The sequence below is a fragment of the Pinus tabuliformis genome, chromosome 8, assembly GCF_031772625.1.
Source record: "Pinus tabuliformis cultivar Carrire ecotype Pingquan chromosome 8, CPIR1, whole genome shotgun sequence".
NCBI classification, from domain to species: domain Eukaryota; kingdom Viridiplantae; phylum Streptophyta; class Pinopsida; order Pinales; family Pinaceae; genus Pinus; species Pinus tabuliformis.
Window position 1 is genome coordinate 837,417,188 of NC_142294.1, and position 14,302 is coordinate 837,431,489.

Here is a 14,302-nt window from a genome sequence, read left to right on the forward strand (position 1 = left end):
TATAGGCAAGCCAACCTCTTCCCATGCCTCTAGGGGTCGCGCTCATCATTCTAGGAGCTTTTTCAACCAATTCTAAACAAAGCACTACAATCTAGGCAGTCAAAACAACTTGCCTCTATAAGGTAGGAAACTGATTCATTCATTAAATTTTCACTCTTTGGTGAATGAATCTACTAGACCAAGTAACTAAGTGTCAAATTACATCATGTTTCAAACAATTACATCAATAAAAAGTCAAAAATTACATCACAAATCAAAACTGGTCAAACTAGGCGAGTTTCTGAGCTGAAAGATGAAAAATAGGGCAAAAAATCTATATGCGCCGCGCTGATTTCTATATGCGCCGCGCTACTTTGCTGCTGTTTTTGAGGTACCTGTAGGAGTCCAAATTGAGCTCAGGTTGGCTTGTTGGAAAGCCCTGCCTGTCTACTATCCAACCCAAGTGGAATTTTCAAAATTGGTGTCCATTTGCCCCTCCAAAAGTGCATTCTCCCAAGACTGCTTCCTGTGTGTCAAAATAGGGGCAGTGAGGTCATTTTTTGCATGTTTTTTGACCTTTTGGGGACCCAAAACTTTCCCAAACTTCTTGTCCAAGTACCAAAATTCATGATTCTCCATGACAAATCCAAAACTGCAAGCCATTTGTGATTTGGAGCTCCCAATCCTATGGGTCGCGCAAGGTGCGCGGCGCATATAGGGAAAAACCTGTTTTTTAAATGCAAAAATTTCAAAATGACCAAAAATGCCCCAAATCTCTTGAAATTTGGGCTGGAGTTCCCTTATCAAGTGTGATGATGAGCTAAAGAGGCCTCGGCCAAAATCTGAAGACGATCGAGCTCCCTTTGTTTCTTTTGCTTGCGGATTGCCTTCTTCAATTTTGCCTTTAGATTTCTTATCCGAGCCTTGCAAACTTGGTTTCGTGCCCTGTAGTGAACAGTCATATGTCTCAACAATGCATTATCTCTATTGGCCTTGCTCAGCTGCTTCTCCAAGTAAATGTTGACCCTTTCGAGATTAGACTCTCGATCCTCATTGACCTGTCGCTCTAGAGAAGTGAACTGAATCCTCCTATGTCGGGCAGCTTGGCGATTCTCACGGATGTTCTGTAGCTCCATGATCACCCGCTGATCTTCAAGTTGCTTATTTCTCTGTTCTAGATACCTGATGTTCCATTTGGCCATCTCCAACTGGATTTCCAAGGCTTGAATGTATGTTTCTTGCTCCTCAATCATCATTCTATATCTAGACTTCTCTAAATCCGTAGTTGTCTCAACATCAGGAATGATAACGAAACCTGATGGCTCACCTGAAAGCCCTTTCTCATGCATGGGCTTCTTGCCCTTGTCCTGTACCTGTGCCTGTGGTGCTGATGTCGGAAGCGAGGCCCCTTCCATGCCAGGTGGAGATAACACTCGCTTTGCTGCTGCAAACAAAGGTCTGGTACCTTTCGGATAGCCTCTCTGATATGTAATGAAAATAGGCCTGGTCTCATGACACTCATACTGCTGAGAAGGTTCACCCTCATGTTTCACCTCTGATACTTCTCGTGAAGCTCTGAAGAAATCACGTGAGATAAAGTCATCCCAAGTGATGCCCTGCGAACCAAGCTGATGAATCACCAAAATATTTATAAGCGCAAAATGATATACACTGTTGAGTTGCTACTGAGGGGTTCTATGTTGTATAAAGGTTGTCATCCTCTCTATATTCCGGCAGATGAAATATGGAATGTTCATCATCCGCACCCTGGTGAAATGCATAAGTAACCTGATGTGATAAGCATAAAGACGAGAGAATCGTCCCTCACAGCTGAAATATTTCATGATCAATCTCATGAGAGGAGCATACTCATCTTTCAGATACCTGAACGGGAACACTCTTTTGAGTTGCCTCAAGCAATTGGGTTTGATATATGGCTCATAATGCTGCTTATCAATCTGTTGTTTTTTATGCCATAGTTCACCAATATTTGGTATACATGTTGCTAGCGAAACAGTTGCTGGTGTAAGTGTAAAGGTGACCCCAGCCAAGGTAGCTCGGTCTCCATGCAAATGCAAGACAAAAAGACGAGCCAACTCATAATGAAACTGGACCTCAACTACCTTTTGACAAAACTCATAGCATGACTGATGCTCAAAGCACTACATAGCAAGAGGACAAGCATGCAATTCTCTAAGGTTGATTGGTTCCTCCCTGACATGTTTGCCACTTTTACGAGGCCTCCGGAGTTCTTGTTCACCTACGGGAGAATCACTTTGGGTTTCTGCCTCATATTCCGATGAGTGACCAGATGACATCACTACTGATATACAAACTGCCTCAAATGAATGCTGATAAGTGAAACTGTTGTGTGCAACTGAATATGGATTGTTCTTTTGATTTAAACAATGTTGTGACCAAGGGGAAACAATGAACAAGGGATATTAGGAAAGGGAAATATCAGGGAATTAGGGAATTTTGAAATAAAATGTATTTAGGGATAGGAGGGGAAATGTAAATATGAGATTAGGGTTTTAGGGTTTGGGATATTAAATAGGATTAAGGAGTTTTTTATAGAGGTGGGGATTAGGATTTCAGGGATTGTAGTGTAGGATTAATGAGGGAATTAATGGAGAAGTATGATGAGTGAATTTGGGAATGAGGAACAAAGGGAAATGGGGAAAAAGCACAACCTTGGTAACAAAATTGTTTTCAAACCCTACAGCACGTTTTATATTGACAAAGGGAGGCTTTCAAAATCTAGTCTCCATGGCAATCATCCAAGAACCCATCACTTTCACCATTAAAAACAAAGCCAAGGCAATGGAGGCAAGCCTACCTGACAAATTGATGTGAAGAGGAGGTGGTTTGATGAGGTTTCGAACAAAGTTACGGGCTCCAAACTGTAAGCGCCACGCCCCTTACCCAGTGCGCCGCGCAGGTTATAATTTGCACTGGCCTGAATGTCTATGTGCGCCGCGCAAGTTATGTGCGCCGCGCAAGTTATGTGCGCCGCGCAAGTTATGTGCGCCGCGTAGACTGTTATATGCGCCGCGCAGGTGAAATGAGGACCAATCCGCTCCAAAACGCTCAAACACGACTTGCAATGGTTTTCTCCTCCTTTGGCATGCACAATGACTTGAAACTTCATTGAAAAACCCTTATATAGATACCAATTTGATTTTTGCCTCTTTCATAACCCACTTTGTTATGTTTTGCAATTGACACTTTTTCAGGATTAATAGAATTTTGACCTTTTTGTTTCCTCCTTAAATTTGGTTGAAATAATGATTTTCTTTGACAATTTTTTGCAGGGATAGCTATGATATGATCTGGCAAAGGAGCCCAGGGCTGCGCCGGGACATTTCAAGCACTGAAATTTTTGAAAATTTATTACAAAAATGAAATATTGACTTATCTTCAAAACAGAGTTTTGAAGAGAAGTCATAATCTATCCGTATAATGATAAAAATCTCTAAGATAACAATCTAACAAGGACCTCCCTCTGGCCTGTTGGCATTATTACACTTTTTCAAAGACCCATCGACTCAACCCTAGACCTAATGACCGAAAAAGCTATTATGACCTAGAGACTGAAACAGGACTGCAAATGACTGTTCAAGACTTGATTTTTAAGAATAGACATGAGCCAGCAGTGCCAAGCACGAGTGGAATGAGTGACACAAACCTCTCCGTCAAATTTATGGCATGCTTCTAACGAAATGCAATTGATCGAAACTGATGAGACACCTAAACATGAAATGCAAAAAAAAGTTTTGATCTCTGACGGAGAGATAACCAGACCGACTCTAACAGGTTCATTTTACAACCAAAATTTGTCTAAGTCTAGAAGATGGGAAAAAGGTTGAACATGATGAGTTTAACCATGTGCAACACATACCAACTCATCAAGAAAACTTAGACAGGCTTGAACAATGATAGGTAGACATCAAAACGACACTTTACAAACATTCCCCAAGTAAGACAGATGAATTGTGCGCAATTGCGACCAAAAGTGTAATTTTACAGCGATGAAAGGTGTTTTGACAATTATATGCACTAAATATATTCTAATAAATGCAATGACACATGAGAACAATAAAGAAAACTTGAAACACATAGAATGACCTGAAACGACACTTGTCGACCAAAGCGACACTAGATACAATGGTGAAGTAGGCTCCAAAATTTTGATGTAGTGAAATTTTTAGACGGTGTTGTAGCACGGCAATAGGTTACAAAGTATTTTTGTCGATTTATTGTTTTATTATGTGTTAATTTATTATTTTGTTACTGTATTATTGCACCGAGAGAAATGAGGTGCATTTACAGGCCAAATACATGTGTCATGTGTGTAATGTAAGAAACTAGGTTTTAAAAACATTGACATTCATACAAATATAATAAAAATACAAAAATAATAATGAAACTATATACCAATAAAATAAACCAACATAGATCCATCTTAATCTAGATCTTTTAAGCAAAAAATAAGTTTGTGCTTTACTATCTTTTTTTTATTCCTCTTGTTTCTTAATATATGCAAAGTTAAGATGGTTATCTGATGGTTATATTTAACCTTATGGAGCTCGTATTTTTTTATTTTAGTTTATTAGCTTTATGTTACATTACACATGTCATCCACGCTTGTAAAGGGTCTCTTTCTTCTCTTGGTGCAATGAAAGTGAGTTATAGAGGGATGAGGATATCAATTGTTGGGTGTAAGCATGGATTTGTGCCCAAATAATTGCATTGTCATGTGGTTACGATTAATATGTGGTTTTTCCTTTGTGTGGATTATAATTCAAAGAATCAAAATCCATGTAGAACTTTCTGATATCGATCACATTACTTTCATTGACTAAGTGAGTTAATTATAAGTGGGAAAAAACACATTTTCTATATTTATTTATTTATATGTTCTAAAGAGGTAAAGTTCCAATATAATCCTCATAGCTTTTCCAAATTAAAGCGATCGCATTCATCTTAAAATATGTTAAAATCATTTCACACACACACTCACATATGCACACATGCACATATAGTGTGAAAGTGTGTGTGTGGTGTGTTTTGTTATCCTATGGATGGACATAAGCTTTCTTGATGCCACCAAGATATTTTCCTCCCACTCTTCAACGCACTCTCTCAAATTCTCTATCATATGTGGCTCCTTAACACGCTTTAAAATGTTTGTAAACCTTTCTATCAACCCACAAGAACTAATTCCCATGATTTGAAATTACCTTCATCTCTGTTATCAAACATATAGGAATTTGTCTCACTGCGATATTAATATTCCATGCATCTTATAAATTTCCCCAGTATATTTATGTCCTAATATAGACAAATGTGTCAAATGATGATGCATCTTCCCATTAACTAACATCACTTGCAATCGAGTCAAGATGTATCAAGATGTTAGAAGTCAACCACACTAACAAAACACTTACGAATCACCTGATATAAATTGTTTTCATGGCTGGACAATTTTTAACATCCTAATTGATAGAAAATATTCCTGTCAACTAAAATATTTTCCCTGGGATATCAGGATAGAGTGTTGGGATTTCAAGTTATCAGGTATCAAGGATTTCTTAACGTGCTACTCTTAACAAAGTCTCATCTCAATCTGATATGTGGAACCTTGTTGATGGAACGCTGAAATGTTAGGATTTTAAGAGATCAAGAGCTTGGGTATCAATTGATCAATATTTTGAGTGATGGTTGATCAAGGTTTCAAAGTTTCAGGAAAGTGGGAAAAACACCTTTTAATTAAATGACCTAATTTATTTATGTTCCAATACTAATAAAAATGTTATGCAGTAAACCAAATTTCAAATGTTGGGTATCAGATTTTTGGATTACACTTAAAACAATCTTATGGTATGTCTCAACCTGATATGGGAACTTCACTTTGAAAACAACACTGAGAAACCTTCATATAGTTAATGACCTTTGATAGACCACTCTATAACCACCCCCTCCCACACTTACCCAATTTCACTAGCCTATCAGGGTAAACATAAAATGAAGAGTTACTATGACATGACCCAACCTCCAAGCTTCAGTTATGGAAGTGGGGTCGACAATAACAACTCATAGACATCCCTCAAGGCTTACAGGACACTTAGGGGCCAAAGAACCACCCCAAGTGACCAAACCCTGAGCTGAAGTTATTTTTCCCTGATCTAACACCCTAATCGCATGCACAACCCTGCAAGGGTTCAGTTATGACCCTCCAACCACATGCACAAGCTTCCTTCCCTGTGATTATAGCCCAAAATATCCAGTTCATAGGGTGCAGTCGATGTGAGCCACTTTCCATACCACTACCCAGAACTGCATATAACTTCTAAGAATGATAAATGACATAATGATGAACCATTCATACAAAACTTGAAAAATATCTGACTCAGAACATGCCTAATCCATAACAGACATTTCGTCAAACACATGGGTAACATAAGAGTTACATATCATGAATGCATATCTAATCATAAGGGTTTGTGGTCCATCTAATAATCATCAAGAAGGTCTAATTCCCTCTCATATTAGCTACAATAACACTTGTTAGTCCATGCATTCATCAACCATTCATATGTTTATCAAATCCTAATCAAGTCATAGCTATATCATATTACAATTCCATCCTTATAACCAACATATAACTAGATTATTAACCATAAAAGAACAACCATAGTACTCACATAATAACAAGTTCAAGTGCTCATAGATTGCAATAAGAAAATAACTCTTATTAACTGATGCAAAATCAAACCAAGTTAGGGACTTCCACGTACCACTTGACCATAGATTGGGTTGAACCAAATCTTTCTTTCATCCAATCACCCTTGTGCCATATTCCAAGCATGAATGTGGGATCTCAAGACATAAACAACCAGGGCTTCCTAGAGATTAAACCACCTCCACCCTCAGGCTACTACGATCTCGCCAAAACTGGTCAAGAGATCATGAATCCCAAACAAGATTGGATGCCTCAGAGCTTCTTCACCATTACCTTGAGGAATTTTCCTGTCTCCACCCACTTGTCAAGGGATTCCCAAAGATTAAACCACCTCCACCCCCAACCCTTGGGAATTTTCCTAAGACCACCTCACCCGGTTCTAAAACCTTCTAGTAATCCAAAGCTCAACCAAGAAAAGAATCCCATCACACCATGGCTATCCAGGAAATGGAAAGGTAAGGTTGAAACCACTGTCAACCCGAGAAAAACCCATGCCAAAGAAAGAAAATGAACCAAATAAACAAATGCATGTACCATGCATTCACACCCCAGTTAGGAAATCACACATGCAACTTGTTATCTACAAAATCTCTTTGTTGAAGTTGCTTGATCCAACCTTCCTTTCTTTTCCTCTTCCTTCCTTTGCCTTTTTTTATCCAATGTTAGAGTTCTCCAAAAATGCTCTATGTGTGTAAGAGTATGAGAGAATAGAGAGAGCTCCAAAACTGAACTGACAAAAGATAACCCAGTAAAAGTTGTGAACTGATCCTCAGAATCCTTTTTATCATTGAGTCCTCTATTTTCTTCATGTTCCTTCAATTTTCCTCTCATGCAAATATGTGACCCTTCAACTCCCTTTTCTCCTATTTTCATTTATTTACATAAATAAATGCCAATTAATGCCTCTTTGCCTTTTCTAATGCCTTTACGAATTTCCTTAGCCATTAATAAACTGAAATTGACCCCCAATGTGATGTTTTCCCCACCATTTGGCTTGGAATATGTGTCCCACAACCTTGGTCTTATTTTTATTTACATGGAAACTTAACATGGGATTGTTACATGCTCCTTTTACTCAGTTGCTTGATCATGACTTCGATATTACACAATAACACATAAATACTCATAAATTGGTCTACAAAGAAATAAATACACATACAACTACGAGTTGGGAGATAGTTCAATCTTGTAAGATCAAAACACATGAAGAAGAATTCTACTATGTATTAACGTGGAGATGAACACATCAATCAGAGAGGGACATACACTACTCATAAGCATAAACAATGTCATTACAACCAAACCATGTACATAGTATTTCTCTCTAAAATATCTATCTACCTCTAGTTTCTAGTCCTCTCCCTTTTAGGACTAATTCACTAGTTTATCTTCACCACTCTCTTAGCCTGATTTCATATAATTTTGGCCCTACTTTTTCCTGGCCACACACCTCAATTCATGCACGAAGACTTACATAAATACTTTGAAGATGAACGAGATTACAACAAATCCTAACAACTCCATAAGTTTTGCAACTAATTACTGAACTAGCTCTTGATTCTAACCTCTTATGGAGTGATTATATCTGCTAAATGTTGTTTATACTCATATGAGGATCTCAACCTCCTACAAAGACTTTTCCCTCTATAACTCTCTTAGCATACAATATTAACTATCAAACCAATATTTAAATAATGGTTATGTTCTGTTTTTAAGAAAAAAAAATCTTAACCGTATCTTGTAATCTAAATCAAGGGAACCCACTCTCTTTGGTAAAGGTTTGTTTAACCTTCTAGAATTCAAGAAGTGACTTTGAGGAGATGCTCCTACCTCAGACTCCTAGGGTAAAAAATTCATGGACTCATGTTCATGAGTCTTCTATATATTGCTTTCCACCTAGATCCCATCCTTTATGTTATTATTGTCCATTTTCTTGGCTATATTGTTTCATTTTTCATGCTTGAAATATTCTAATATCCCATGCTTTACTTTGTTCTTATCCACATGCCTTGCTTTCACAATTATCTTTAGTGAACTAAGTTGGGTTGTTGATTTTCTTCACCATTGTTTTTCTTTCCAATGGGAGTCCTCATCACATATTTATAAAATTATCCAATCTCGTAATACAATTATGTTCTTCACTAGTACACATTGTTGGCTCTCATATGTTTCCTTATAGCTATACATCAAAATTGTATGGCTTTTGTTACCATATCTTCATCCTTTTCCTTACTTCAGATTTCTACGACAACATTTCATGTACAGTCCCCAGGTCGCTGAGGATACTTTTCATTTGTCAAGACATACCTTGCCCATGCATACTAGGCTTCCTTTCCTATGGCATCACCTCAGTAATACCCCAACGTAGGGGAATTATATAACTCTTACTCCTTCCAAATTTCTTGAGGCATCTAGTTTCCTTCTCCATCCCTATTGTTGCTTTGTGGAAGACTATTTGCTTCCATCTCTTTTTGCACCTACACAAAATACAAATACATTCCATAAAATAACTTGTTTTGCATCTTGCTCATTAATCTTCCATGCAATAACTTGTTGGTCCTCATCCTTATCCTTCACATAAGAATAACATATCAACTCCTTCATATAGGATTCCATTCCCTGGTTCTTTTGCAATCTATTGGCTATAATTTGAACTCTCAATATTCTTATTTCCTTCCTCAACAACTTCCTGTTCTTTCCTTTCTCATTGTGTAGGAGATATAATGTTTTTTTCATGTTCTTCACTCTATTTAGGACCTAATTCATGTTATCTTATTTTTATAAGTATTCCTTTATCCTTCTTTTTCAATTTATACTCCTCCTCTTGGAGTATTTGTTCCACATTTTCTATACTAACTCTCATGTTTGGTTTACTCATATATGATTTTGTCACACAAAGCTCCATATCAATTTCATCCATTAGCCTTATCTAATTATGTTGACTTTCATGCATCCAAAGTGATTTTCCAATTTCTTCCAATAAGGCATATGAATTTTCTTCCAACGTGCTCGCTATTTTGTATAACTTTTCTTTCGCTTCAAAGATTCTTAACACCTTGTTATACATAATCTACGACTTCAGACAAAAGTATCTTCCCTAGACCTAGTGGCCTGGTCTAGAACAACAAAAATCAAAGACTATAAAGTTCTCCTTAGAGAAATTGGAGAATGAAAAGATGCTTACTTGTGATCCGTCGCAAGCTCTTCTCTCCTCTTGGCTTACAAGTTCCAAACGTAGCTCTGAATGCTATGATTAGAACCTACAAAACAATCAACACTAGTCAAATATCTATGATATCTATGTAGCATTATCCAATCACTTTGCTCAATGGATCAGCATATCATTGAAATATATGAATGTAAACATAACATGACACATATATGAAAATGATATACTCTGTATTAATATTAAAGGGAGAGTGTTTACAACCAAAAGTGGAAGTTGATCTTGCAAAGATCTCCCCAAGTTGACTTGTCCTTCCTTGTCACAATGCACACCTCAAGATCACCCAAATGCATGAGAATGATAACACTCTTATGATCAAAGAAGTAGCATAAGGGTATGATTAGTCTCCAAAAGCCAACCTATAGCTTGTGGATGACAGTAAATATATAGGAGAGGATGGTAGTTTAGGAATTCTTATCCATTTACCAATATAGGCTTGAGATCCACTCTTGATGGGAGGATGAGCTCAAGGGATAAGAGGTGAAATCTCCAAGGTAGGATGATATAGGATTTTAAGCTCTTATCCAAGGTAAATGGTTGTAACAATCCCTGGAAGCTTCTAGAAGAGGAAGCTTTGGGATTCTTTTTATTTTTCCTGAATTTCTAGAATCAGTACACCCCCAGCAAGGGACATCAACCTGCTTTGATCAAAGCAAGTGTAGAACTGAGCAACCTGTTGTTGAATGCAGGTCCCTAAAGGGCCACGGTGCACTGGGCTTAAAAGCACTAGAATGAAGCAGTCAAGGTTAGAAACATAGGAATTTGGGAGAGTCATGCTTAAGGCTTTGTGTAGGTATGATGAGAAGGTGTCCATGGATGTTGATTGATCCAATTTGTAGGCCTATTAACCGTATGTGACAAAATGACCTATAAAAGATTGCCCCCTAAAGCACAAAGTCATAAATGACAACTGATGACCAAAGTTATATACATTGTGACGAGTTCGGATCAAGAACAATCATATTTACATCTATTACAATACATTTTCATCGTGATATTTTGTTGAGGGAGGCATACCCATACTCATCACATAAGCTAACATTACATGTACAATGATCAAGAAGACATGTCCACTGATGAAAAAGGGTGTACCCATGATTGTATGAATGTCTGTATGATCATGGCCATCATACATTGTGACATTGTATTAATCCTGAAATCGTAGCTCTGATGGATGGATCTAGATCTGAGGTCTTCTACCTCGTTCACTCGATCGTCCAATGTACAAGTCTAACCATGTGAATAAAGGAGTTGGAGTCGAATGTGGCAAACACCATCTGATTATTGACCAATGATGTAAGTTGTTAACAGACGTGAGAGAAACCACCGATGATGTTAATGGCTCTAAAGGTACAACAGTACAATCCATATGGTGTGAATGCATGAGTTGAAGTCAAACACCACACAAAATTTGTCGGTTGAAGGCCAATGATGAAAACTTGTCGCCGAGAACAAGGAAACTTGTCATTGATGTATACAAGTCCCAAGGTACTGAATGAGGAGTTTCTAATTCAACTTCCTGGATAATGAGTTGATGTTGACAGCAAGTGGCTCATCATAGGAGGTCCTTGATGTATCCCCCATCAATGACACGAAAGGGGTATCATGATTTGAGACAGAATGACATCGATGTAGAATTGGTTCAGGAACCGTAGACATGGAATGAAGGCTTAAGAGTATCGTAGCAGATATCAACTAAACGACTTCTCTTGAACACATGGCGGCACTGAATGGAATTGGAAGTATTGACCCAAAATCAAAAACTAAGGTTTTGAAATGGTGTTATGAACCAAAAGACAAGAAAATTTCCCAACCCAACAACCACAGAGATGAAGTGGAAGAGTGTCGTGTTCAAGAGCAACTCACTTCCATTAATAGGTGGAATATCCCATTTTCCCAATTTCCCCAACCATTTTTTGTCAGTACCTCTTTATTTTTTAACAAGCTTGAGGAGGATAACATATGCTTGATCTGTAAGTTCATCCTTCGAATGAATCCCTCCGAGTATGTTTAATGAACCCTAAGAAGGAGTTGTTTGGTCTCGTCATGTTCAACGAGACCATTGTTGTTTAATGTTTTAATGACTCCAATGAAGGTCGAACTCAACATCTTTTTCATGTTTAGACAGTTAGAAAAAGAGGCGAAAAATAAAACTCCAAAGGCTCCTTTTCATAGATAGTCTCTTGAGTCTAAAAAGGTAGAAAATAATACTCAAGAGAACCTCTTAGCCATGTTCAACTAAGGCATTCCTTTTCGTAAATAGTCTATCTTTGTCCGGAAAAAGGTTAAACTGATACTGAGTAGACATCTTTTCATTTACTTTAACGAGTTCAAAAAGACAAGTGGTCAGTAATCTTTTCATATTTTGGGAGTCTAAAAAGCGTTGAAAGAGGACTCCATGGGATTCCTTTTTCATAGGTTTACAGAGCCTGAAAAAGTGATAAAAATATGCTCCCTGGTAAAAATGACCCGTTTCAATTCAGACATCATCAAATCTGTTAAAATAGTTGTCATCCTGCTCAAAACACCACCAAAATATTAAAAATACTTGTTTCATGATAAAACTAAGTCATATTTAGGCCAAAACATTAATAAATGAATAATGAAAATGACCATAAATTAGGCAAAAGGTAACTCATTTTTACCATTTAACATTTACTTCTTGGAGAGTGAGTTCAAAGAATTTTTGCCCCCAATTTTTTGCAGCTGGTTGCAACCAATCTAGTGGATCATTTCAAGTGTCGTCACTTCTAGGGAGGATCTAGAACCTTTCTCTTTATTTTCATGGTCCCATTTTGTGATTTCATGCACATTTGTCAAGTTTTTGAGGGCCCTAGGGATCTAATTCCTCACCATAGCTCTAACGCACCCCTAGAAGGTCGAAAGGTGCACTGAAAAAGGAAAAAATACATTGGGGGAAGTGCTGCAACACACTGTCTGCCCTTAGGAGGGTGCCTTGGGTGCAATTCCCAACTTTGTTTTGCTTCTTGGTGTCAAAATTTCTCCTTTTTTTTGCATGAAAATTTGTCCTAGTGATCCTCCTTGTGATGTTTCAAGCGTTTATTGGAACAAGATGGCCTTGATATAGAGGGAAAGAGAACATGAAGAACAAGATTTGACTACAGCTAATGATCCTGACACAACCTAGGCTTTAAGAGATTGTGGACTCTTAAAATTCTTTTGGCTTCCTGGTATGAGGCAACAAATAGAATTATTGAGGTACCTTATATGTACATGGGATGTTCAAGCATAAGCATTCAGACTTGGTGCATATACATGTAGAGGATATATATTTCTTGATTGGTCTGTCAAGGCGAGGTACCCCCGTATCTTTATCTGGTTCAAGGAGTGGTGGAGAGACAGTAAAAGATTACATTGGTGCACATTTTTGACCGAGATCCCAACCGACTAAATATGGACAAATCGACATCATGGATGTAGTATGTTTGCCTTTAAGAATGATCTTGTTCATTATTGCCAGATTGGCTGGAAGTGCATCCCTTCATGTGACGAACAAGTCACATATGTAGTATGCTCTAGAATGTCTGCAGCTGACAGTATTCAACTGGAGTGAAGGGGTATTGGTAAACATGAAATAATAACTGACTAAGGCAAAAGATGGACGATTAAATAATTTTGGCTATGGTTCAATTTTGATTTCTTTTGCTTTAGAGCAGATTCCATTACTCAGGCGACAATATATTCTGCTCGAGCCCGTAGATCTGAGAGTTCCACGGATGAGAAGATGGGTGGATCTCATGTCTAGACATGTTGGTTCATCGTCAATGAGATTCTCAGCAGTCTTCTTCTGATTGCTGCACATGCAGCTCATTATGATAGAAGATTATCCATATGCAAGAATGGATTTTCGTAGAGACCCGGAGCTCGTGCTTCCTAATGGCAAGCGATGGGGTGCCATAGGTAAAACATTTTGACCTTTTTTATATTTTTAAGTTTTACAATTTTTTGTGATTTTTTATGTATCTGAGACTAAACTATTGGTTTGTACACATGCAGATATTGGACCCGTTCGACCAATGGTCTCTTCTTATCTTCATCATGTAGGAGACCCACAACAGGCACCAACAACAATATAGGTAGTTGTAGTAGGGCGAGAGTTACTACAGGATCTCAATGTGGCTGAGACCCTTGCATAGGTTGAGCGTCACATGGAGGGGTTGACCTATGGCATAACTGAGACTAGGGTCAAAGAGCTCCTTATGAGACTACAATGACATACTATCGGTGTGCCTGGCCGTATCGGTTAGCTACTATGTACAATGGTTCGCGCAGTGGCATGCTACCATGAGCACTATGATTAGTCTACTAAGAGACATATAGTCATATTTTGA